This window comes from Lactuca sativa, chromosome 5 (genome assembly GCF_002870075.4).
Source record: "Lactuca sativa cultivar Salinas chromosome 5, Lsat_Salinas_v11, whole genome shotgun sequence".
Classification (NCBI taxonomy): Eukaryota; Viridiplantae; Streptophyta; class Magnoliopsida; order Asterales; family Asteraceae; genus Lactuca; species Lactuca sativa.
The window spans coordinates 266440974-266468759 of record NC_056627.2 but is presented as its reverse complement, the minus strand read 5'-3'; the positions used below and the strand labels follow the sequence as shown (position 1 = coordinate 266468759).

The 27786-nt window shown below is 37.5% G+C and overlaps 1 non-coding gene across 1 annotated transcript; it reads left to right on the top strand.

Annotated features, from left to right (window-relative positions):
- The first annotated feature begins 4239 nt into the window (after nt 1–4239).
- On the top strand, nt 4240–4346 carry LOC111892964 (small nucleolar RNA R71). Its single transcript, XR_002850746.1, has one exon. It is a non-coding gene; the product is annotated as a small nucleolar RNA R71 (small nucleolar RNA).
- Nucleotides 4347–27786: the final 23440 nt, after the last annotated feature.

Below are 27786 nucleotides of genomic sequence, written 5' to 3'. Positions count from 1 at the left end.
TTATGATATTGATATGTGCTCTTTGTATATGCGTTTAGGATCGTTCCATGTGAACGGTAGCCCAGTTCATGTGTTGTTTGATTTGGGTGCTACCCGATCATTTGTCTCTCTTGCGCTTAGCCAGAAGTTTTCGTAGTCTTTGGGAATGTTGGACTGCCCTCTAGAGGTCAAGATTGTAGACAATCGATCAGTGCAAGCATCGGAGGTCTACCGAGATTGTGTTTTGAGGCTGTTCGAGGAACGTTACCTGGTAGACTTGGTTCCCATACCGTTGCGGGGGAACAAGGTTATTATAGGCATGGATTGGTTGAGCCCCAATGGGGCAGTGATAGATTGTGCACATCAACTGGTACGGATCAGGACCCCAAGTGGGGGAGAGTTGGTAGTTCAGGGCGAGAGGCCACAACGAGGACCACCTGTATGTTCAGCAGCGAGAGCTAGGCGTTACCTTCAGTAGGGTTGCACAGGGTACTTCGCTTATGTTATGGACACCCGAGAGGCGGGTAAGGCGACAATGGGTGATGTGCCCGTGGTGCAGGAGTTTATGGATGTATTCCCCGAGGAGTTTCCTGGGATACCTTCAGAGAGGCAGGTGGAGTTTAGGATAGACCTAGTCCTGGTGCGGCTCCGATAGCCAAGGCGCCGTATCGAAAAATTTCTTAGTGTGTTAAGTTTACTTTTATTTTTTATGTTTATCTCAAAAAATTTCTTTGTCTTGACAAGGGAATTCAGGAGAAGATGAGACTCAAGGAATATGTATTGAAATATTTCGAGCATGGAGAAGAAACCTAAAAGTGGAAAGGAATTCACGGTCATTACACTTCACACTACTTTCATAATATGCGAGTGATAGACTCTACCATATTGAGACTTATACCAGTCTTAGTAGGAGTCTTCGCATCAAATGTTAATGATCAAAGGTCATTTTCACCATGAAAAATGTGAAACATCAAACCATTCTTCACCCATATCTAATATTTTCTCCATCAAATCATTTCCACATACCGGTACCCCTTGAGGTTCGAGTATAAAACAACTCGGCTGACGGTTGCCAAAAAGTCTGTGTTTATGATGTTGTCACCATGACTCTAAGTGAAACCCAAAATCCAAAACCATTTAATTATGAATTGACGGTGAACATTTTTAATATTCTAGATTTCACCCATGAATTGATGAATAATGGCTCATACCTGGTGTGACATTGTATAAAATGCCAGTCTGGCAGTTTTTTTTAAGAACTGTCGTATCTAAGGAATTCAAAGTTTGAAATGGTACAAATTGTCATATTAGTCTTGTCAGCTTTCTTTACTTAACAACTGTCACGGCACCAAGGCGATTCACCCAACAGGGAAACAGGTATCGTTGAATGTCTCGCCAAGGGCCAAGTTAACTCATTAACTTGATAACTATATTGAGATCTATGATCAAGGATATACATGGGCTAACATCAAAACTAGCCAAGAGTAGTTCTCTGATTCTCAACAAATCGCAGTGCGTTCCTCTGAGTTCACACAGATACTGCGAGAAGTCTCTTTCTGACTCAAGGATTCTTCCTTGAACAACTGTGGTGAGAAGGGTCTTTATGATTCTTTTTGTGATCCACAGGGACTTTTTAGTCACGATTACTTCTCAAGACACAACGGAGATCATTCAAGAACATTCATTCGAATGAACTAGAAGTGAAGATCATTTTTTAACATACAATCTTTCAACCCCATAAGCAAGGTGAAGCTGACTTGAAGATTATGTGACAAATTCCATTGAAGCCTCCTCAATCAATTTGCTGCTATCTATGTACTTGCTAAAGTGATCCAGAAGTTTCGTTATCTGTTCTCTCTGAAGATTCTCAAGCTGAAAGTGTTGATTTTCAAGAATCCTTTCATGAAGCCTCCTCATCCAATGTGCGTTCAGAGTCAAATTTTGAAAAAAAGCCTAACTGCTCAAGATGAAGTCATTTATTGAAGATTCATCAAGTTCATCATGAAGCTATGAAGAAATCGAAGATTAACGCTGAAGCCAAGCTCCAAATGAAAATTGATAAGAAAATCCAACTACATTCTTAGGGGGAGCTTGTTGGGTCAAAGAAAAGAAAGCTATAAACCAAAGGGGAGATTGTTGGGTCAAAAGTATGGTTTATACTTTACTTTTCTAGGCAATTATATTTTTCAGTCTAGGACAATAAACAGCCTGGTGTTTACGATTATATGGGTGTTCACGGTCGTGAACCTATTTACAATCGTGAACGTGTTTTGGGTCATTTAATGAGTTTTTGGTCAAGGCCTTGTATTTTGGGCTTGGCCTTATGTCTTTCTCTCTCTCTCTCTCTCTCTATATATATATATATATATATATATATATATATATATATATATATATATATATATATATATACTGTTAGTGGAGTCATAAGGGAACACGGCTAGAGAGGAGCATTTTATAGAGAGAGAAAGTAAGAGAGAAGAAGAGTGTGTGTGAGAATCTTGTGTTGCGTCATCCAATTGATTGGGATTCCGCACCATCAATTGGATCTGATTGATACGTCAAGCAAATTTGTGACTTACAATTTCTCCAATTCCTCAAGCTCATTTTCTTCATCTATATTGAATACTTCACTTTGATCATAGTCATTCTTGAATCCGTCCACCACTCTAAAATTCATTTCATCATCTCCTACTCGAAATGCGAGTTTAGATTCACGAATATCCACCAAGGCTCGTGCGATATTGAGTAAAGGGCGTCCAAGGATAATCGGGACATTTTTATCCTCTTTCATGTCTAGCACCACAAAGTCAATTGGAAAAATAAAATTTCCAAATTTTACCAAAATGTCCTCAACTAAGCCTCGAGGATTAGTCGCTGAATGATTTGCCATATGAATTTGTCATTAGAGTAGCCTTCAAATCTGGAAGATTGAGCTTTTGCTAAAACAAATAAGGTATCAAATTTATGCTTGCTCCATAATCGGCTAAGGAATATATATATATATATATATATATATATATATATATATATCTTCATATTATTTATAAATTCACATAGAAGTGTAAGGCGTCCAAGATCTCGCATATTCCTTGGTATCCCCTCCATAATAACCTTAGAACTTTGCTCACTAAGGACAACCTTGGAGGTCTTCTCTAGTTCTTTATGAGTATCGAGTAAGTCTTGCAAGGACTTTGCATATTCGGGCACTTGTGCCAAGGATTCAATAAAAGGAGTATTAATAGGAATACCCTTTAATTGCTTCATAAATTTCATATGCTCTTGCTCTAGTGGGTGAACCCTGGCTCGAGAAGGGAATTGTAGTGGTGGTTGATAAGCTCGAACATCAGTAATATTTTCTGTTCATACCTAGGCCACGTCGTGGAGATTGAATCTCCACGTCGTGAAGATGGTGATTCAGCAAATTTTTTGTTCTCGATCTTCGAATTATTTGGTGGTGGTTCGAATTGCTTTGGCTCTTCTTCTAAGGCTTCTAGGACCTCTCAAATAGTGTCTTCTTCAGTATCGATGACCATGACATGCGATGATGGTTTCTTATCGTGAATTTGTGGACATAATCGTTCGTTAACCAATGTAGTTAATTGACCAAGTTGAGCTTCAATATTTTGAATTTATGCTTGATGATGGCTAAGCAAAGTTTGTTGATCTCTCATTAGAGCTTGTTGGTCTCTTATTGTTGCATCGGTTTCGTCATGACGTTTTTTCAAAGCCTCCATAAGTCTAGTAAGCTTGGACTCAAAATCAATTTTCTTTTCATGTCGTGGTTGCTCTTTTTGGTAGAAGCCTCGGCCGATTTGCCTACATTTCTCTTCTTTTTAAGGCAACCATTCTTTCTTTGGCTTCCTCTGATCTTCATCGTAACGGTCCACTTGAGTAGCACACTTGAGCTTTCTTATTCCCGTTCTCGGCCAAATGGCAATCTTTTGACAAATGTGGACCATTGCATTTTTCACCACCCGCATGTATAATGTGTATGGATTGATCTATCTTTGTCGTTCTCCGATCCATATTATTCAACATAGCCAAAACAGTCGCCATGTCTTCCGAAGTGCCACTCCCAATTCCTTTTGCTCCATCATTTCGAGGATTATGATACTCACGCAAATGCTTAGAAAACTCTTCAATTAACTCCTTAATTTCAGCGAGATTTTTTTCGTTAAAGGTCCTTGAGAATTAAGGCGTTGCCTTGTCATCACATTTACCCCATCGTAGAAGATTGAAACTTATTGTTGCACACTAATATCATTTTGGGGGAAATTTCTAAGTAATCCCTTGTAACACTCCCATGCTTCATAAAGTGATTCTTTTGGTTGTTTCTCAAATGCAGCTATTGCCTTCTTGAGTTTAGACACTTTTGAGTTCACACATTTGTGCCCATGTAGTAATTGCACCGAGTTGAAGTGCCTTTAACCAATCTTTAGCAGCTCCTTTGAAAGTGATTGGAAGCATTCTCAACAACACTGTATCGCATGGAACATTCAGAATGTTGAAGTAATTAGTGTTGTCATTGACTTCATCAAGGTGTTTGTGATCATCCTCGTGATCTTTACCGGAAAATGGAACATCCTTTAAGCGTGGAAAGAATATGTCCTTTAAGCTCGAATGTTGAGGTAGCGAGAATTGCGGGCTACACTAAACCTGGACCGGTGTCCTCTTGAATTCTCTTATTGTATGTCTCCATTGTCATGCCATCAATGTCCGCCATAATGTTTGTTGGCTCGCCTTCATTGTCACTACTTTGATATGTTTCGTAACCAGTTTACTTCTTATTAGGAGTGCTCTCGATGCCTTCAAAAGTGACTTCGTCTTTCGGGAGGTTGCTTGATTCTCCTACATGCTTGCCCTTATTTTTACTAAAAACCGATTTTAAATCCTTGAATGGTGATTTTTTTGGTGTATTTGATTCTCCTACGTTCTTGTCCTTCTTTTTATGAAAAGTTGACTATGGATCTTCAAGTGGTGGTGTCAAAGGTGTGTTTGATCCATGAGTCATATACTGTTGCAACAAAAACAAAAATAAAAACGTAAAAACGAACAAAAAGTAATTAAAAATTCCTACTGATCGCTCCCCACAATGTGGTAATGATACCACCTCGTGTTGAAGCAGATAAACTAAATAGAATGCAAAAACAAAAGAAAACATAAAAGAGTCGAGCTCACGTCGTGAGCTTTAAGAGTTCACGTTGTGACTTCAGTTTTGAAAAAAAATCTAATGCTAAAAATTAACTTTTTGCAGGTTTTACCCCACAATAAGGATCAATTAAACTAAAGCAATTAAATTAAAGAATTAAAATAGTCGTTCCCCGACAAAGGCACCAAAAACTTGATGTATGCAAAAGATATCACCTATCTAGCTTTAAATTTATAACTTAACTACTTATTTACTAATGCACCTATAGGCAGTGTACCTAGTTAATTTATAGTATAGTAAAGTAAGTTGGGGTCGAACACATGAAACAGATTTAATTAATTAATTTAATTACTATAAATTAACCTAAAACAACAAAAAGTTAAAATAGTTTTATTGATTTTACAAGTTTAGACAAACTTAAACAATTAACTAATAATCTCAATCAATATTCTAAAAACACTTTTGTTTAGTTCGAATCCACTTCTCCTCTATGGTTAGCTACTAATTATGGATTATTAAAGTTGGTTATCAAATATTATGTTATTAGCAATTCAAGTCCAAATTTACTAATGTTTTCACTAATTCATGAACTACCTTGTATGGTCATACATAAGCAAAACACATAGTCAGTTATTGGATGTAGATAAGCTATGTAAGATTTATCTAAATAAACACAATTACGGTCATAATTTATGTTCTCCAACAAAACTAAATTAGTTACTTTTATCACTTATCTAGGATTTGTTTGATCCTAGCTGTAGTAATTTAATGGTCACTAAACTACTAGGTAACAAGTTCATGTAATTTAATAGTCACTAAGCTACACAGAACCTGAATTCAAGCAATCAAAGTATCCAATATGTAACATCTCGAGTTTCAGGTATTTTCAAATCCTTCCTTTGGTTTATAATTATGTCATGTTTGGGTCCTTGGAATATAAAGATGTAGCCCTAAGAAGCCCTAGTAGCAAAATGGTAATTTTGGGAGCAGGAGTACGTTGGGCGTACATGTGAGTACGCTAAGCGTACTAGGGCGCGCCATAGTATGCTAAGCGTACACATATATACGTTGGGCGTACTAATGTCCGGGTGAAACCCTAATTTTTAGGGTTTGAGGAGTATTTAAACACTTTTATGGATCATTTAGCCTCAACCTTTCAGCCTCCAAGTCCTTGAGTCATTATTAGAAAACCCTAACCCCATAAGAGAGTGTTTTGAGCTTAAAGTGTGTTCTTTCTGTGCTTAAAGGAGAAGGAAGTACATCAAGGATTCTAGAAGGCAAAGCAAGCTTGTGGATCTTGGATCATCATTTTCTTGGGAAGATCCAGGAGGTAAAAAGTTGCTACCTTTATGTTTGGTTTGCTTAGATCTCATCTTGGTAGCTTTATGGTGTTCTTTTGTCCCAAAAAGTCCCATTGTTGTGCATGTTTGGTGTTGGACATTTTAGGTTGTCCTTTCAAACCCTACGAAGGGTTCTAAGCCATTAAAATGAGGTCCCTTTAGCTAGTTTGGCGTAATGCTTCTTATGGAAGGTCTTAATGGATTAAGACCATGTATTAAGGACTTTTTGGACGTCTAAAGTCATAAATTTGGAGACTTTATGACTCTAAGGTGCATTTGGACCATGGATCTGAAGTTTGGGCTTAAGTTTTTAAGCCATTAAATACTTATTGAGATTTTGGACGCTGCGAGGGTACGCCCCACGTATGGAGCAGTATGTGTCGCGTACTCGTTCAACCACCCTGTTGTGGGTCAATGCGAGGCGGTATACGCCCAATGTACCGAATGAGTATGCCCCGCGTATGCCTTCTATTGGACTTCGGACTTTGGGCTTCAAGTTTTGGGCCAACTTTTTGACCTTGAATGCTTGGGCCCTTATTGGTCTATCTGAGTATGGGTGTTTTGGGCCAAGTGAAAAGGTGGACCTTAGGATAAGGCCCAAAAAGGAGTTTGGGCCCAATTTGGAAAAATGGGCCAATGATGGGCCTTGTATAATTTTGGGTTTTTTGGGAACAAGAATTGGGCCTGGGTCTTGCCCAATTATGGATAGGGTAATGTGACATCCCCATTTTCACGGCTAGAAAAGACCGATTTTGTTTATGTTTGTTTAAAAATCAGAGTACATTTTAAAGAAAAGTGTTGCGGAATTTGTTCCCAGAAAAACATGATAAATATGTTATCAAAACTTTTTTTTTGAAGAAATGTATTTTATTCATTTTAAAACTCTGGGATGTCATCGTCAATATAGAAACATAAGCATAAACATAACTTACATTCATTAACACTAGTGATTTACATCTCCTTAATCTCTCAGTGTAATGTAACTTCATATCGACACCTGTGATACAATAAACTTGAGTGGGTCAGGTTGGGAAACCTGGTGAGTACATAGGGTTTTCAACCCACAATAATATAATTATGTTTAATCATTAAACAATCAACCCAATTACCCATCCTTATTATCTTATTTATTTCTTAAGGATCTCCCCTAATAATCATTTATCATTCACTCATCCAGTCTTAAAGATTGTCCTAAGGAGTAGGCACGAAGTCCATCGTTGCCAATGACACAACTGTCAATATTATCTATTAAGCACATCTGCCAATATTATCATTTAGGCGCAGCTGCCAGAATTATGAAATTCTCTATTAGGCGTAGCTGCCGATATTATCCTTTAGGCGCGACTTCCAGGGTTATGATGTCATCTATTAGGCGCAGTTGCCGCTATTATCCTTAGATCGCAGCTACTAGGATGTTTACAGTAGATCAAAAACATCTACAGATTGTGGCGCGGCTGCCAATGCTCATCTATAGGGTACTAGGTTAATTTCTGCCAATGTTCACCTATAGGACACTATGTCCATACTGCCAATGTTCCTCTATATCAGCTTTCATCCCTCATCATTCATCTACCCATGTTTTACCCAACATATTTTGTAGATATAAAATACATATACAATTTAAATTATTTAAAACATGTATAAAATCGTTCATCCAGCATAGATAACAAGTATACAGATAATATGCACACATAGCACATAATTTATATAAAATACTTCATATCTATGTGTAAGATGAAAGTAACTATGCACTCACTTGTTAAAGTGATGATTCCAAACTCGGGCAGCGCTTCGCTTCTAACGATTCTATTTTCCTTCGACGAAACCTAGCATTATTATTGCTAAGTTTTAGTCTAATCTTTATTGCGAATAATTATTAGTCTAGATTCATCATTAACTCAAAGTCTACTTCATTATCTATTAAGTAAGGAACAACCAGGTAGGATCATACCGGAGGTAGGGTCCGTTTAGTATATGAAGTATACTGTTTAGAAATCCCACTTTAAACACCTCACTAAATCACAACCAAGACATCATCCCCGTAAGTAGATCAATCGGTATAACGAATTGGAATTAGTGATAAATCATGTTTATAAGTTCATAATAACGATAATGAACTTAAACATAAGTTATACTTAAAGTATGGTAAGCATAACTCACTTACAACGAGTTTTTCTCAAAATTGGGTTTCGCTAAAGCAGAGTTTCTGAGCCGAAAGCTCTTCTTTTCAGAGTCGCCGGGCGCTCCGGGACTTCCGCCTTGTGCTATGGAGTTACCATAGGCTTTGGAGGGGGTTGGGGGTTAAAGAGAGAGAGTTTAGAGAGAGAAAATAGAAGCGGGAGGTGTGAGAAATGAGCTTCACCCGAAACTTCTATTTATAGGCTGGTAAATAGACCAAATCATCGAGTAGGAGGACCTACTCGTCGAGTCCATGCCACATGTCACCATATGGTGGCTAGCCTTGGGGAGAAAGCAACAACCAGGATTTCGCCACGTCACCCGATTTAACATAGCTCATTCCCGACTTAGAAAAATTACAACTCTCGCATACAAGCTCCATTTTTGACATTCTTTATATCCACGCGTAGGTAAAGAAAAAATATACAACTTTCCTTTTGACTCCGTCGGCTAATTCTCGACCAATTTTAAATTTAACAGTAAGAGAAGATTATATTGTTAAATGACCGCGTAAAATTCATAACTTCTACATACGAACTCTGTTTTCGTCTGTCTTTTTATCGTTGAGCTCCTATTAATGAGATCTTCAATTCTCATTTAGGTCACGTTGTCCAAAAACCGCTCGATCTAAAATTTAAATTTCGGGTTGTGTATTGTTATGTCAAATCTTAGAAAAATCATAACTTCCTCATACGAAGTCAGATTTGGCCGGTTTTGCCGTAAAACTTCGACAGGTCATAACTTCTTCGTTATAACTCAGATTTCAGCGTTCTTTATATGTACGGAACCCTTGTGACATATACTATAACATGGTTAAGATTATTTATTCTAAATAATCTTCTATTAAAAAGTCATTTTTGATGTTTATCGTCTTAAATTGACTAGCCCGAAGTTGCGGGCGTTACAGGTAAAACAGCCATTTACCCTAAGCTTGGGTCATTGGTCAAGGGCGATGATTCGATTATTAATTGGATGTTTATTTGTTTTGATATTTCGGTATTTTAGTAGGCCAGCAGCTGAATGATTTATGTACGATTTGTCAATGTGAGGTGATTTTTCCTCACTGTACTGTCGGGTCAAAGGCACCAATGCCGACACTTGGTTTGGTATCCTGTTTTGCATGTTATGCTATGGTGATATGTTAGATCAGTATCATGGTAGATAGGATGATGTTATTCTTAGTGATATGTAAGATTTGTCTATTTGTTTGCTAGCTGGTTAGTAGTATGGTTATCTGTATTATATACACATGATTAGTTGGTGGCTGAGGCTTCACTGCTTTGTGCGTAATCCAACAAGACGGGGGATTCCAACCCGATGGTTGAGGGCCTAGCGTATTCCATCCCGAGGATGATTGGACCTATAGTAAGTTGGCATTCCAAACTGATGGTTGATGTAACACCTAGAATCCGAAAGACCAAGAAAGGAAAGAAAAGCCCTTAGTTAAAGGAGTCAATTGGTCGAGTTCAAGGAAGAACTCAACGAGTCGGAGTGGGCTCCGTGTGGAAAAGTAAGTGACCGACTCGACGAGTCGGCAAGTGGACTTGGCGAGTCTGGTCTGGGTTGGGAAACCCTAATTCTGGGACTTGGTACCCTATTTAAGTGTCTTATTCTCTTCCCTAGGGTTCATTTACAACCTCTCATCTAGAACCCAAAACCCTAGCCACCCAACTCCATTGGTGAGCTAGTTCTTGCCTTGAGAGAGAACTGAAGCTTGGAGAAGGAAGAAGGACCTTGGTGGTGCAAGAAGAAGCTATAGATCCAGAGTTGGGGTAGCATTTCAGACCATTTAGAAGTAAAAAGCTTATACCTTGACTATTAATCATCTAGATCCCCTTTCTAGCATAGATTTGGTCACATTTGGACCATTTCCAAGGTCAATCCGAGTATTAAGCCTTTGAGGATGGATTGGACACAGATCTGGACACTCTTGAGCTTTAGAAGCTCAAAGTTGCTGGCCTTATCCAGCTAAGATCCCATTTCATGACCTAGACCTTCTTTCTAACTTGGATTCAATGTTTTGGCTTCATAACACCTTGCATGCACGTAAAGTTAACAACTTTACGTGCAATGCTAGCATAAGGAGTCCATATTTATGAGTTGGAGGTGTTGGGATGGACTGAAATCGGCAGAGTAGAGATGTCACAAGGAGGAATCGGCGATTCAGTTCATGGACTCGGCGATTCGGGTCACAAACCCAAATCTATATGTTTATAAGTCGGATCAGTGAGTGGGGTTAAGGAGGATTCAGTCAGTCAGGACCCATAATGGTGATGAAGATCATAGCACTCGACGAGTTCAATGAGGAACTCGGTGAGCCCAAGGCAATCTTCTTAGTTATAAAGATGGACTCGACGAGTTGTTCATACAACTCGGCGAGTCAAAGCCTAGACTTTCATGCCATGATGATGAACTCGACGAGTTCGAAGATGAACTCGGCGAGTCGGTTGAAGATGGTCCCAAAGTGTTGGTTAAGGGAGAACCCGTCGAGTTATTGCCAGACTCGACGAGTGGAATCGGGGTTGTTTGGAGATAAAGGGGCATGGACTCGGCGAGTTGGTAGAACAAATCGGCGAGTCAAGTCAACTGGAAAGTTGAATTTGACAAGAGTTGACTTATTTGACCTCTGGAGGCTAGTTTAGGCTAAGTTCTATTATTTGGTGTTGATAGCTCGAAGAGATAGGAGAGCAAGGCTTCAGAGAATAGTCGATCAGCAACCAGAGGATTATCAGCAGAGTTCAACAGTACAGGCGAGTTTTCCTTCCAGTAGGAACGGGTCCATGGCCACAATGTCGGCCCGTTTAGATACCAGTAGTTCCGGACTTTGGTATGATGCAGTAGTTCAGTATGCTTGATGTCTTTGTGATTCAGGCATGTTTATGTGTTAGTCCGGACCTCATTCCGATGCAGTATGCAGTATATGTGCTTATGTTATATGCTATGATCATGTTATGTTATGTTCAGTTAGTCCGGACTTGGGTCCGATGCAGGGGGCAAGGCCCCAATTAGTCCGGACCTCGGTCTGATGCAGTGGGCAAGGCCCAAGTTAGTCTGGACTTCGGTCCGATGCAGGGGCAAGGCCCCAGTTAGTCCGGACTTCGGTCTGATACAGGGGCAAGGCCCCAGTTAGTCTATACCTCGGTCCGATGCAGTGGGCAAGGCCCAAGTTAGTCCGGATTTCGGCCTGATGCAAAGGGAAAGGCCCCAGTTAGTCCGGACTTCGGTCCGATGCAGTGGGCAAGGCCCAATATTGCTTTATATGTTATTGTATGGTATGTGTTAGTTTAGGGGAGCTCACTAAGCTTCGTGCTTACAGTTTCAGTTTTGGTTTCAGGTACTCAGTTTTCAAAAGAGCGGCTCGGGAAGATTGCAGTGCACACATCATTTGTTCAGCCTAGGATGTTTATACTCTGATATACTTGACAGTTGTTATAATATTTTGAGATACATTGCTTATGATTTTTATATGAGGTTTATTAACTATGGTTTTTATTATTAAATTAAACGAAATTTTCAGACCGTGTTTTTGGGATGTTACAGTTGAGGGGCCTAGGGTATTCCATCTTAATGGTTAATTAGGCCCATAGTATGCTGTTATTATGCTTGTGCTATTTTCTATGTATTGGTATTTTAGGGGAACTCACTAAGCTTTGGGCCTACAATTTTGGATTATGTTTCAGTTATCTTATAGGATCGTGGGAAGGCAAATGTGTGATCGTGCACCTCCTTATGATTTATTTTATGATTTTGGGATTACTCTTATATTGAAATCATTTTGAAAACAATTTGTAAACAATGATGGTTTTTGGGTTTGTCAAAAGTTTAAATTTTTCATGAATTTTATGTGTGTTACAAGTTGGTATCAGAGCATTGGTTTGAGTGAATTGGAGGAACACCCATGTGAATCCAGTCTCAAATTAAGGAAAAGATCTTTAAAATGATTTTCAAGTGGTTATAAAAATAATCAAGGAGGATGTGATGTGTATGATCAGCCAGAGCCAATAAGTAGACCCCAAAATACCATATTGTTATCTGATATTGTGATATGATAGAACCACATGCTAGTGATAAGCTAGGGATCCTCAGGTTTTTCATGATAGAGTTGCCTGATTATACGATGCCTGATTGCCTAGGGTTCTTCTCTAATGTAATTTACATCATTACTGTAGTTGCTTAGTGTATGCATCATAGTTATACATAACTAAGATCTTATAGCCTGATAATGTTTGGTTTGGCCTTATTTCATGTTCTTGTTTGATCAAGGGCTTAGGGTAGGATCATATATTTGAATGTCTATAGTGTCCAACGTTATGTATGGCTAGCATACACGAGTGTTGCAAGGTGTTGGATTAATGTCTAAGTCCATAACTATAATTGGTAAGACTTGACCCGACCCGCCATGGTCCATTTGGGTTGCATGGCATCATGCACTTGGGTAGACTATAATGAGAGAAATAAGACACTTATGGTTATTAATATATTATAAGTTCTAGTATATTAATAATAAGAATAATAAGATTATTTAATTAGTATTGATCAAGAACTAATCTAGGATTAATTAAGTGATCAAAAGAAGACTAATTAAATATATGGGGTTGATTGTGTAAATCATCCATACTTGTATAGTGGGCTAATGCTCCATGGATAATCAAGTTGGGCTAAAACCCATAGGATGGTCCATGGATGCTCCATGGTGTATTTGAACCCATGGATCCAAGGAAATGGAAAGTCATGACAATTAGGGTTTACCCTAATTGTAACAATATATAAAGATCTTATTCTTGACAAAATTGGCCACTAGTATCATTCTAGAAAGGGCTAGCCGATTTTCATGAAGTGTAGAATTCTCTCAAGTTATTCCAAGTGTATTTGGTGTTGTGTGAACCATTTGAGGTGTCACACTTGGGGCACTAGGCACTCAAGCTTCATGAAGACTTTCTACATCAAATAGGTATGTATTCTATCTTGTTACATTCATTATTTTGTATGCTAGATTAGGATAATACCTTGGAAGTTCTTATTTGCATGTATAATAGAGAAAACATAGATCCAAGGTATTTAGGGTTGCATGTACACTTAGGAGTGTTAGAATGCTCAAAACCCAACAGTGGTATCAGAGCCTAGGCTTGTTTTCTTGTTATACTTGCAAAACTGCTTAAAAAATCGAAGTTGTTGCTGTCTGATCATCAAACTCGGCGAGTCCATCAGGAGACTCGGTGAGTCCATGCCTAAAAAGTGATCAAATCGATCCAACAAGCCGATTTGGTTCATGCACTCGACGAGTTGGACCCCCAGACAGCATAAATTCGACTTTTTTGGCTGGAATTGGACTAGGAACATTACCCTAAGATGTTTTTGATGTGGTAATGTTCATGATAATCCAATTTCAAATATAATTGTCAATAGATTCATGTTTTGTATTAGTTTAAGGTTTAGACTAATTACATGAAATTTTTTGATTTGAATTATCTTGTTCTTATGAGTTGCTTAGATTAATAGAAAGTTGAGTGAAATAGTTGTTTTCAATCCAAATTAATCTAAGAGTTGATTCTAAAATGTGTTTTTGTAACTTGTCCTCAAGTTATATGAAAAGTCACATTTAAGTTTCATAAAACTCATAAAAGTTGGCAAAGGTTACAAAAATGAAGAGTCTAGTTCTAATTAAATGGTTTTATGACTCCATAATTTGTCCTCAAGTTATGGAGGACCAAGAGTCTCTTCATTAAATAATAAATAAATAAAAATGTAACCATAATTAATTCCATAAGTTATAAAATAAAGAAAAGTTAATTCTTTTATTAGTTTAAAGTCTTCCATAACTTGTCCTCAAGTTATGGAACTTGAAGAGTTTTTGGATTAAAACTACTTTAAACACATAAGTTATGGAATTAATTAGTTTTGAATAGTTTCAAAACTTGCCCTCAAGTTTTGGAATTTGTAAAGTTTTCCTATGGATACTTTAATTCCAAGTTAGCCCTTAGAATTTTAAAGAGTTAAAATTCAACCCTTATAATTTATAATATTATAAGTTAATAATATATATGTATAAGAGTAAAGTCAGTCTTACCGCTAGTACGCCTCATTCATGAAGCCTGTCTATAAGGTGGGTATAAGGTTGTTGCCTATAAAATGGCAACTTAATGGGTGTCCACTCTCACCCACCGCTTTCTTGACTGGTGGAGGGTCGTTAGCCGAACGTGTTTGACAGGACTAGAATTCTCCCTTCATTAAAAGTATTAATGATAAATACTAAGTAACTAAACTCTTAATAATACCCAATCTTAGTTACTTAGGAAAATGTGAATAAGGTGCTAATCCATGAAATTACACTTTACACTTTGTTTAAGTCGGTTAGTGGAGCGTGTGTGGTTAACCGGCACACTAACTCATATTTAACAAGGTAGGCAAAGGGTAACTTAATGTTTATCATAGTATCGATGGAGCGTGTATGGTTAACCGACACATCGATTGAGGGGTAAACACTTAAGGGTACCAAGTAATTTGCATGGTTACTTCACACCTTGTTTTGTGATCCTCAGCATCCCAGTCACAAAACATGAAGGGCACACTCGAGATTGAAACATGCCATTGAACAGTTCAATGAATCTCAACAGATCTAGGAGTTTCAAAACCAATTAAAACCTAATAATACATTTCGTTTATCTTGGTGGAAATTGGTGAATCGTCATTCACCTACCTTCAAATATTTTATAGCTTGGATTACGGCATACCTCTTCTAAGTTATAAAATAGTTTGTTGGGTCCTAGCCTTAATATTTCATATTGGGTGTCATATTAAGGACTTTAAAATCAACTATCTTGAATATCTCCCAAAAGATGTCTGGTTTAGACATTTATGATCTTCCCAAATCTCTTGAAACAAGCTTTCCTAAATGAAGATGATGTCCCTTGGAAATCATACTTCTTTCACCTCCTCCAATTATTCTCCCTAACCCACAAGTTCTTGAAAAGTTTAAGGTCACTCAAGCCCTATTGGCAAGGCAAGGTCTAGGTGTGGTCACATCTTGGAGGTGTAGTCACATATGGACAAGCCGGGAGAGTTGAGTGTCAAAGTCTTGAGAAAGTTGGTGGTTCAATCACTTTCTAAGTCACATAGTGAGTTCCTTTGGGACACCTATGAAACAGACTATGACAAGATCCTTAATGATCTTATCTATTTGTTAAGATCAACTTCCTTAAAACTTGATGGACATTGACAATAGTGACACAGGAAATCCAGAAAAGCATTCTCTTCCCAATGGAAAGGGATCGGCCATAGTCAACTCGGTTGACCAAATGGTAAAGAGAAAAGCTAAGTCTGTGATAGTCCCGTGTACCATTATCAAGGGGTCCATATGTTTATATTGCCAAAGAAAAGGGCATTGGTTGAGAAGCTGCCAAATTTACCTAAGGATGTTAAAGTCAATAAGTTTGACTCTACTTCAGGTAAAGTCCACTATCTAACTCTGCTAAGTTTCTATTCTAAGATTCTTATTACATGATGTGACTGGGTCACATGTTGATGTTTTAAGGATCAAAGAAAAGTAAAGGAACTTAAAGAAAGAATATGCTGAATCTGATCGCATAGATGGATTTCTATCGCATAGTTTGAAGATCGGATTCTTGAGCTACTTCTTAGGAGTTATGAGATATTGCTTAGGAATAGATAACAACAAGTTTTCATATGGATTGTAAGGACAAGTTTTCCGCAAAGTTTTTAAAAATAAAAGGAAAATTTTGATTTTATTTAAAATATCCTTACAATGGCATATGTGGAAATTTTTGTTGCTTATAAGAGTCCATTAATAGCAAGAGTGGAAGTATGAAATTGATTCTTTCATTTGTGGTAATGTCTAAATTTACCAAATAAGGAAAGATTCTCATCACCCAAGTTTCAATTGGACCGGGACTTGGAATCATGCAAGTTGTATAGCATGATGAATGAGAACTTTCAAGTATTGGAAAATTAAGACTAACTACTTGTTCACATGGATGTGTGAGTCATGTAAAGGACTAAGGGATCGAGTACATATTCCTGTGCACTGGTCAAGTCCACCACAAAAGATCGATAAGATTATTCGTCATAATTTACTAAAGCTCAGTAAATATGGTTATACTTACAAGCTTAAGTGTAATTCTTAGACATTGGAAAAAGGTTCCAATGTATGACAGAGCGAATAAGAAGAATCATATTAGGCAGAAGGATAAAAGTTTCTCAAATCTGAAAAGATGGGAGAGTACTTTAGTATCAGTTTTGTGATCATCTTAATGATTAAGAAACCATATCAAAATTAGTTCTCTAAGGAAATCGTCTTATGACTAAGAAGAGGAACTTGAATTGTTGAAATGGTTAAATCAAGAATATGAGTCATACTTCGTTCCAATACAAGTCTTAGAGGCATACTCCAAGATTGTAACTTGAGTGACATGTCTTAAAGAAGGTCTAAAACACTTATCAAATGTAAGAGTAAAAGGTTTCTACTCTTGTACATTTGAAATTGGTAAGTTGTGATGTTTTGGATAAAACAAAGACCAAATTAGGCCAATTGTGTGAAGTGTTTGTCTTGGTCAGAATCCACACTATCTCTTGGATGTTTGACAAGGGAGTCTTATAGGTCAAGAGGACAGTGGGAGTCTTAAAGGTCTTGAAAGTTTCAAGAACTAATCAAGAATAAAACCTGAAGTTCTTCACTAGCACACGACTTGAGGTTTATAACCTATCGTGTTGACATATTCTGTGCCCATTCCAGTTAAAGTTGGCTTTGCATATGAGTTCTTAAAGTTCTCAATTTGTTGCACAACAACTTGGAAGCAATGGCAGGCCCTTGAGCTGCCAGGTGGCAAGAAATTAAGATTGAGTTCAGTCCATATGAGTTTGGATTTGTCATTATCCTTGTCTTGTGACTACGGTTTTGAAAATTCACATGGATAAGAACACATACACCATTAAATCCAAGTGTCATAAGGTTTCTCTCCGATTCATGAAAATGATGGTGAGGAAACACTTTCACTAAGTAGATTTTAGCTAGATAGCAATTGTGATATTTGCATTCTCAAAGTCGTTAATGGAGCGTGTGTGGTTTACCGGCACACTAACCTGGACTTGTGAGAAGTGGCAAAAAGGTCTAACAATTATGATTACGGCATCCCTCTTCATAATTGTTTAGACACACAAGTGTGCTATCTAAGGGAAGGTGTATGATTTTGATAAAGTTTTATCAAAACAATCTAGTATCAGAAATCTGAACTTTGGTAAGAAAGTCAGCTGATTTCTGAGTACATGCCAAAGCTAGTGGGAGCATAAGTGTTATGCTAATAATCATCATGTTAGTGGGAGCATGATAATTATGATAAAGGTTGCAAGTTAGCAATGATAATTATAGAACACAAAAGTTTCAATTGGGAAAGAGTTGTTTTGATATAATTAAGGGAGAGGAAATTATACTTCATCTCAAATCTATAAGCTTAGATCGTGAGGTTTTAATCATTTAGTCAAGGATATATATGAATTTCATGTTGGAATGGCTCAACATAAGGAAATTTTGTATATGAGTCCATTATTTGTGTTCTAAAATTCGATTATGATTACAACATCCCTTTTCATAATTTGAATTATGAGAACTTGGCAAATTGAAATGGAAATGTTAAAGCAAAAGATTGGTTTAGTCTTTATGTGAGACATCATGAATCGATTCCCATATGCTTCGGATATAGGATCGATTACATGTGCTATATTCATCCTTTCTAAAATTTTCCAAATGCCTGGGGCATTAAGAAGGGAAAAGGTTTAGAACTGGATATGACTAAAAGGATTAAGCAATTGTCGAGGACAATCTAAGGTTTACCAAAGATTGGGTGCTCAAGGACAGTTGGAAGTATAGTGATAATTCTGGAAGGACCATATTGGCATAGTCTGTAAGGAGGAAACTCTTGTTCAGAAGTGATAGTCAAAATGGAATCTGGAAATGTTTCAAAGTTAGAATTTTCAATCTGTTTAAGATTAGGAAACTTAATGCAAGAAGGATGTTTCCAAGGAGCTGATCTCCTTTGGAATACTCAGTAATGATTGTTGTCAAGTCTTTCTAACTGTGTGCATAATCATTACAAGAGGATCAATGCATATAAGTTTAGAATCTAACATATTTCAGTAAATGACATGAATTTGGAATCCTTGTATTTGCAGTAAGGATTTGGGAGTGTGAAAAGAGAATCATTGAAGTTATGTTCAATGGATCTAGTTCACAAAGTAAAGATCATAGACAAACATAGTATGCATACTTGGTGTATGGCATGACTAGTGTTTAGAAAACATAGTGTACATGCTTGGAGCATGGGACAACTATTGTTTTAAATTCAAGAATAAAGTTGATAGCTGAAACAGTATACAATGAATAATGTGTAATCATATGGTGATAAATAAAAGGTGTTTTATTTATGTTCATAGGTTTTGATACCATATTGGATTCAATTATTATTGCGTTTCACTTTGCATGTTTTGACTTCCCGAATAAACTGGGTTATTCTTCCGGAATGACTAAGTTATTCAAACCATCCACAGTCGGTCATATGTTGGAAGTAGATATGAATTAAGACTGTCATGGGTTGGCTTGTAGAGGTCTAAGGTGTTGGACAAAGGGCTACAACACTCATGAGTGCTCATAAGTTCTGAGTATTGGATTCAACTCGCGCTCATTGGAATCACTTCATGGATTTTATCACGAGTGATCATGAGACGATAATATCTTATATTCTTCAAACCTAGAGATATGAGTTGTTACTATGAGTTGGTTGTACATTGATTGCACGACAACGCATTTGGTAACTCGGTGCTATAAAACGTGTCTTTGTGTATGATTCAACAAGTAGTAGAACAAGCCATATGAGTCGAAGTTTATCCATTCCTTTTACCTTCGGGATAAAAGCGATATATGTGGGCCCCTTGATGATTTGATGATGACAAATGGAAGTGCTCGGCCGAGCCAGGACTGATTTGATTTGTTCAATTAGTCAGTCGTCATAAATCGGAAATCAGGAAACAACAAATGGACAGAGAGAATGATTATAATCCATGTCTCAGTCCATATGATATCTAGAATGGAGGAATATATGATCCCTTATCTAATGGACAAGTCATTGACAAAGGTCAGAGTTCATCGACAAGGTCAGAGTTCGACAGAAGCTTTTGAGAGCTACGATTGCCAGTTGGTTCCTGAAGTCATACGCAATAATAGTTTTAGACTTATCCAAGTGGGAGACTATTGGATTAATGTCTAAGTCCATAACTATAATTGGTAAGACTTGACCCGACCCGGCATGGTCCATTTGGGTTGCATGGCATCATGCACTTGGATAGACTATAATGAGAGAAATAAGACACTTATGGTTATTAATATATTATAAGTTCTAGTATATTAATAATATGAATAATAAGATTATTTAATTAGTATTGATCAAGAATTAATCTAGGATTAATTAAGTGATCAAAAGAAGACTAATTAAATATATGGGTTGATTGTGTAAATCATCCATACTTGTATAGTGGGCTAATGCTCCATGGATAATCAAGTTGGGCTAAAACTCATAGGATGGTCCATGGATGCTCCATGGTGTATTTGAACCCATGGATCCAAGGAAATGGAAAGTCATGACAATTAGGGTTTACCCTAATTGTAACACTATATAAAGATCTTATTCTTGACAAAATTGGCCACTAGTATCATTCTAGAAAGGGCTAGCCGATTTTCATGAAGTGTAGAATTCTCTCAAGTTATTCCAAGTGTATTTGGTGTTGTGTGAACCATTTGAGGTGTCACACTTGGGGCACTAGGCACTAAAGCTTCATGAAGACTTTCTACATCAAATAGGTATGTATTCTATCTTGTTACATTCATTGTTTTGTATGCTAGATTAGGATAATACCTTGGAAGTTCTTGTTTGCATGTATAATAGAGAAAAACATAGATCCAAGGTATTTAGGGTTGCATGTACGCTTAGGAGTGTTAGAATGCTCAAAACCCAACACAAGGTTGGTGGAAGTTTCATGGATGAGTTGTGTGGGGTCAGCCGGCCAGTTTATATATATATATATATATATATATATATATATATATATATATATATATATATATATATATATATATATATATAGCATTCCTCTAGGGTGTGAGGATCGAGCATATGAGTATGTAGGAAAGTATTGTTAGGGTGTTGTGATGACTCTCTAAGACAACTACGGGTAGGTATGGAAGGTAGTATGGGTCCACTACTGAAAGCACAGGACCCATACACGTAACAGAGAAGTCACAATCCCTACGACTTTGTTGGGAGTTGGTTCCACGTTATGATATGTGTGTTATCTGATATCCTCTTGGTTTATTTTCCAGTATGGTGACTATGCGTCGAGTTGAGGGAGGATTTGGATTGGGATCAGGAGCAAGCCGTTAGGGTGAGTCGACTGCGTTGGATGACAGGATCAGGGAGATCCTGTAGGAGGAGGTTGTTGCTCAGTTCCGAGCTCAGTTGCCGAAGATATCTGGGCCTATCAAGACCGCTAAGGTTGAGTACTTTTATGATCTCTATGTTGCGTTGTTTGAGATTGTTGTTGCAACTGCCACTACAATCGTTGCACCTGTAGAGGTTGGATCGGGTCAGGCTTTTCATTATCGGGACTTCGACAATACGAAGCCCCTGACTTTTGATGGGGTGCAAGAACCGATCATCACCATGAGGTGGCTATCTGATGTGGAGGGATGTTTCTTCACTTGTTTGTGCCCTATTGACCAGAAGGTCAGGTGTGCTCTGAACCTTCTGAGGACTAGAGAAAAGGATTGGTGGAGACTCGCTACCAGTTCCTATTCTACTGAGTAGAGAGCTGTTGTGACTTGGGAGCAGTTTTCTGAGATGTTCCTCTCCCGATATGTGCCGCCGGTAGAGAGAGAGAGAGAGAGAGAGAGAGAGAGGTTGGCCTAGGAGTATCTAGACTTGAGGAAGGTTTCTGAGACGATGACGAAGATCACCAAGATGTTCAAGGAGAGGGCTATGTTCTGCCCTGAGTTTGCTACATCTAAGCAGGCTCAGATGACGAGTTACTTGAGCATGCTCAAGACAGAGATCAGATAGTTTGTTTCTACTCAACGCCAGTGTTGTAAAACTCGCCGAGTTGGCCGATTACTCCTTCGAGTACTCGCTACTCGCCCCCTTACCAAGACGAGTTGCAAAATCCCGAGTACTCCCTGATTGGCCCCTTACTGAACTGAGCAATTTTGTAAAATCTGGTCAACTCGGTGATTAATATGTATAATATAATTAATGATTTATTATTTAACACACTGACATGTGATTATTGCTACATATATATCTTAAATGTTCAGTAATTATTCACAAAGTGAGACCATTATGTGTTTTTCAGTTTTTGTGTATTCACATGTATCTAATTTTGTTATATATTTCTATCAACTTATGATTTTAACTTTTGATTTTGATATATATAATGTCCCTAAAAATATTTCTACATGAATTACCAAATCTAAGTACTCCCCGAGTATTCGCTACTCGGTAATCGGCTGAACAGGTACCGAATAACGAGTTCTACAACCTTGCTCAACGTTATAGTACATTGTTATAGATGCAGGAGGACGCCAGGCAGCATGAGATTGAGATTGATTTGCAAATGAGGGATTCGAGACTGGCCTCGGTGCAGTCGCAACCTGCGTTAAAGCGGTTTAGGACCGCTCATTCTAGGTCGGGGAATCAGAGGGGCCAAACTTATGGGAAGTACGACAAGGTGCATGATGGGGCTTGTCGATCTTCTTCGTGTTGACACAAATGTGGCAAGCAGGGCCACATTGTGAACGATTGCCGCCAACAAACTCCAGATTTTGGCATCAGACTTTGTTACCATTGTGATTAGGTGGGCCATATGAAGGCCCAATGTCCTTTTCTTGTTGCCAGGCCGGCGCAGGCTCCAGCGCCAGCTACTTTGAGGATCACATATCAGGGCAGGGCGGAGCCCCCGAAGGCTTGAAGGCGTGCTTTCCAGCTTATCGTTGAGGAGGCCAGAGCAGCTCCAAATGTTGTCACTAGTATGTTTCTATCCTTTATCATGTTGATTATGTTTTGTGTTATGCTTATGTTTGTACCTTTGTTAGGTACGTTCCTAGTAAACTCTTTGCCTGCTCTAGTGTTGTTTGACTCTGGTGCGAGTCGGTCTTTTGTATCCCAATCATTCAGTAGGGAGTTTGATATGCCCATTGGGGAGTTAGAGTGTCCGTTGCGAGTCTCTATCACCAACGAACATGGGGTTTCTGCATCATTGGTATATCAAGGTTGCGTTCTGGAGATTTTCAGGGTTCCTTCTCCCATCGATTCGATATCTATCCCCATGGTGAATGTCTGCATGATTATGGGAATGGATTTGCTGAGCCGTTTTGGTGTTATGATTGATTGTGACGGCCAACGCGTGGTAGTTTGAACCCCAAGTGGGGGAGACTGGTTACCTATGTAGAGGGCACCAGGACAGGTTTCGGGTTTTGTTCTGCAGCTAAGGCTCAACAATATATTCAACACGGGTGTGCGGGTTATTTGTCTTATTTGGTGGATATGCATGTTAGGGATCAGGTTTCAGTTTCTGAGGTTCCGGTGGTCAGAGCATTTGCCGATGTATTTCTGGAGGAGTTACCACGTGTGCCTCTTGAGAAGCAGGTTGAGTTTAGGATTGATCTCGTGCCAGGTGTAGCCCCGATTGCCAAGGCGTCGTACTGTTTGGCACCACCTGAGATGGAGGAGTTGTCATCTTAGTTATAGGATCTGCTAGGCAAGCAGTTCATCAGACCGAGTAGTTCTCCGTGGGGAGCGTCGATTTTATTCGTTAGGAAGAAAGATGTTTCACACCGGATGTGTATTGACTACCCAGAGTTGAACAAGCTAACGGTGAAGAACCTTTATCCCCTTCCATATATTGATGATTTTTTGATCAGTTGCAGGGTGCATCTTGGTTCTCCAAGATAGATCTAAGGTCCTGGTACCATCAGGTTAGTGTGAGAGAAGAGGACGTGGAGAAGACCATGTTTCGAACTCGTTATGGGCATTTACGAGTTTGTGGTGATGTAATTTGGGCTCACTAACGCGCTTGCGGTATTTATGGATTTGATGATCGGGTATGCAGGTTGATGCTCGATCGTTTGGTTATCGTGTTTATTGATGATATCTTGGTATATTCCAAAACTAGAGAGCAACATGAAGAGCATCTTCACGAACTTCTGGGGATTTTTAGGCAAGAACGGCTTTATGCTAAGTTCTCGAAGTGTGAGTTTTGGTTATGAAAGGTTCGGTTTCTTCGACACCTCATTAACCAGGACGGGATATTGGTCGATCCGACCAACATCGAGGCGGTGATGCAGTGAGAGGTTCTGAAATCTCCCTCGGATATCAGGAGTTTCTTGGGGTTGTCCGGGTACTACCGGAGATTTATTAAGGATTTCTACAAGATTGTAGAACCACTCACTCGTCTGACGAGGAAGGAGGTAGATTTATGTAACAATTGGTAAAAATAGGAACGATCGTACGATGCTATGTTTTGATTATTAAGCAATATGAGTATTTTATCAAGAATGGTTGAAGGAATTTAACCTCTTTTATTTAAATAAGTTCTTGTGAAATAAAAAAACAAATAACTATTGATAAATTTTGTTATGATGTATGACTACGAACCATCACCGATTTGTGAAAATTAGCATATAACAACATTTGAACGCAACAAACATAATTTTTTGTATCAACATGTCTCTAGTTGATAAGTAAGTTAGGTTCTATGTAAAATGTGTGCTTAATAGTTGTGGAGGATCTAAATTTGACAAATGTACGAACCAAAGTGACCAAACGTGTTTAACGATATGGTTAACCGGTTAAATGTCACGAAATTATACCATGGTCAATAAATTTTATATTTAAGTAAATAAATATATAGAATGAATTATTATAAGGCATAATTAGAATGTATTTAAGCATTTTTGCATAAAAAGAATAAAACATAAACATTAAACTTCAAATACACAAAAAAAAAAAGCTACATTGTTATTTTATACTAAGTATACATGTATGTATTTGTACATATGTATTATTATCTAGTGAATGACTAGTTATGAGTCATGATTTAAAGTGATTTCATGTAAGGAATATAATTTCTAAATCAATTAAGATAAGAGAATTGGTGGAGATAAGTGCCAACTTAACCAATAAGTGCTTAATCAATTAAGACATTTTACTAAGAATGCTTCTTAATCCCTCTTCCAATTTTCGAGATTAAGACCTTCCCTCTCCTTAACTAGAACTCCTAACTAACTAAATAAATAGTAGTTAGTTAGTTAACTAACCCTATCTCTAAGCAACCACCCAAGCAAGTGGCTAGGCAAGATCACATCACATAACTTCCCATCCCATCACAAGCTAGTCTAGGTTTTGTCCCGTTATCTTCTTCCACCCTTTCCTCCTTCATATCCATGAAATTTCCTCTTCATTTTACCCTCATTTGAACAACCAATACTCCAAGGAATTACTCTCAACCTTCATCTCATTTTCAGCCACAAGAACTCCCTTCCAAAGCCATCAAAACCGTGAACTAAAGGGTTGTTGTCCCTTTTGTGTTTCAGCCACCATTTCACCCATCTACACCTTCCTTTTGCTTGATATTTTTACCACCAAATACCCCTCGAAGTTAGTTGTTATGCTACTCAAAATTTGAGATTAGAAATAGTGAGCAAACTACCTTTTTCTTACTCTTTTTTTGTGAAGTTTTCGTGACAGCAACATAGCCAAAACAGTGGTTGTTTCGGAGCATCAAACCGACACCCAAAAGTTCTTCATCTTCAACCTTCCATTCTTCAAGTTTTCACATAAGGTGAGTTCATACCCCTACATTTTCATGTTTTCTTCAAGTTTTAAGGAGGGGGGGGGGGGGGGGGGGCGGGGGAATACAAATTAGAACATTAAACATAACTTAAATTTAAAAGACAACTTTCTACAGAAAAGTTGAGTTCTGTTCATGGACTGTTTTGACCATCTTAAACTTAATATCTTTCAAAACTGTACAATATACTAATAGAGTAGGTTTATACCTTTCTAAAGAATACTTGCACATGTTCGTACGATTTTTATAAAACTGTTTGTCATTTCAGAAGTGATTTCGGACCAGTCTGTGAAGATGACCATTTTCACACTAGTTTGAGACCACTAAAAATCATAATAAAAATTAGGAACAAAGTAGACTCATTTTCTAAACTCTCAGAGGTTACGGATTCAATGTTTGACTTTCGATGATTTTTCTATAAGTTTTCTAAAAACAGGGATAGTAAAGGGCAAAACAGTCAAAAGTGGTTTATAGATTTATTAACAGCTTGTAACATTTTTGGGCAAGGTTTATACATTAAGGAAGTTAAAACACAATCATTTAAATACGTTTAATTACTATTTTAACAAAAAGTGATAAGTACAAAAATGTCTTTACTGTCAAACTTAAGGATTATTTCATGCAAAGTTTCTAATATAAAAACGTAAGAATATAAACAACAATTACGAATCATACCAAATCATCTTTTAATATATATATATATATATATATATATATATATATATATATATATATATATATATATATATATAACCATTTACATATATATGTTTTGTTTAAAAACTTGTCTTCTGCATAAAAAATATACAAATATAGTTTACGAAACTTTACCCCATTTGTATCCCGTTGAGCAAAGGGTAAAATATTATCAAATGTATATCTAAAGATTTCACGTCATTTTTCATAGCTATCCTAGTCTTAGGGGAAGATCATTTATACAAACATTTTTAGCGCAAAAACACGTAAACTCGTTGATCAAATTTAGTGAGTTTTGTCTTCACGGTACCTTATAAAGTACACACGAAAGTCCTGTTAGTCTCAGTCTGGGAGAGCGTGATAGTTGTGTATATATCTATACTGGGACTGACAATCCCGCACTTTAGCTGCTTGCAACAGCTGGACCGGCAGGTCTAGGGGTGACAAATGTCATAATGAAATCGACACCTGAAGAACGTTGCGAACAAGGCAATTTGGGTCAATCAAGCATGGTTATAAGATAAAATTGAAAACTCACATAAAACAACAACGACACTTTTAATTTACGCAAAGATAGTCTTCAAAATAGTTTTATATACAAATAAAACTGCATTACATCATTTTAAGTAGGAAAATTACTTATACGCTTCGGTCTTGGTTCATTTAAGGCCACATCTCATTTTAGGGAAAATATAGGATTTTCCGAAAAACAAACATTACTACATTTCATAGAAAAGGTTTACAAATATACATACAAATGCTTATGAACACCAACTTAAATGTTGATACTCTCTTTTCAAATAACTTGTATTCTCAGGAAATCAGTAAATTAGGTAACAGTTGGCTTTGAGGATGGGACGCTTAGGCGTCTAAACAAATCTTTTGACAACATATTGTAATTGATATTTTGAAACATGTAATATGTACAAATGATGTAAAATTTTCAATTATATATATGTTGGTTGTGCTTGCTTTGAACATTTATACTCAACTGTTATGATACACTACATGATTGTCACCCGCCCCTGGATTCATCTTCAACCTTCCATTCTTCAAGTGTTCACATAAGGTGAGTTCATACCTCTAAATTTTCATGTTTTCTTCAAGTTTTAGGGGGGGAATACAAGTTAGAACATTAAACATAACTTAAATTTAAAATACAGCTTTCTATAGAAAAGTTGAGTTCTGTTCACGGACTGTTTTGACCATCTTAAACTTAGTATCTTTCAAAATTGTACAATATGCTAATAGATCAGGTTTATACTTTTCTAAAGACTACTCGCACATGTTCATACGATTTTTATACAATTTATGGCGATTTTTATAAAACTATTTGTCATTTCAGAAGTGATTTCAGACATGAAGATGACCATTTTCACACTAGTTTGAGACCACTAAAAATCATAATAAAAATTAGGAACAAAGTAGACTCATTTTTTAAACTCTCAGAGGTTACGGATTCAATGTTTGACTTTCGATGATTTTTCTATAAGTTTTCTAAAAACAGGGACAGTAAAGGGCAAAACAGTCAAAAGTGGT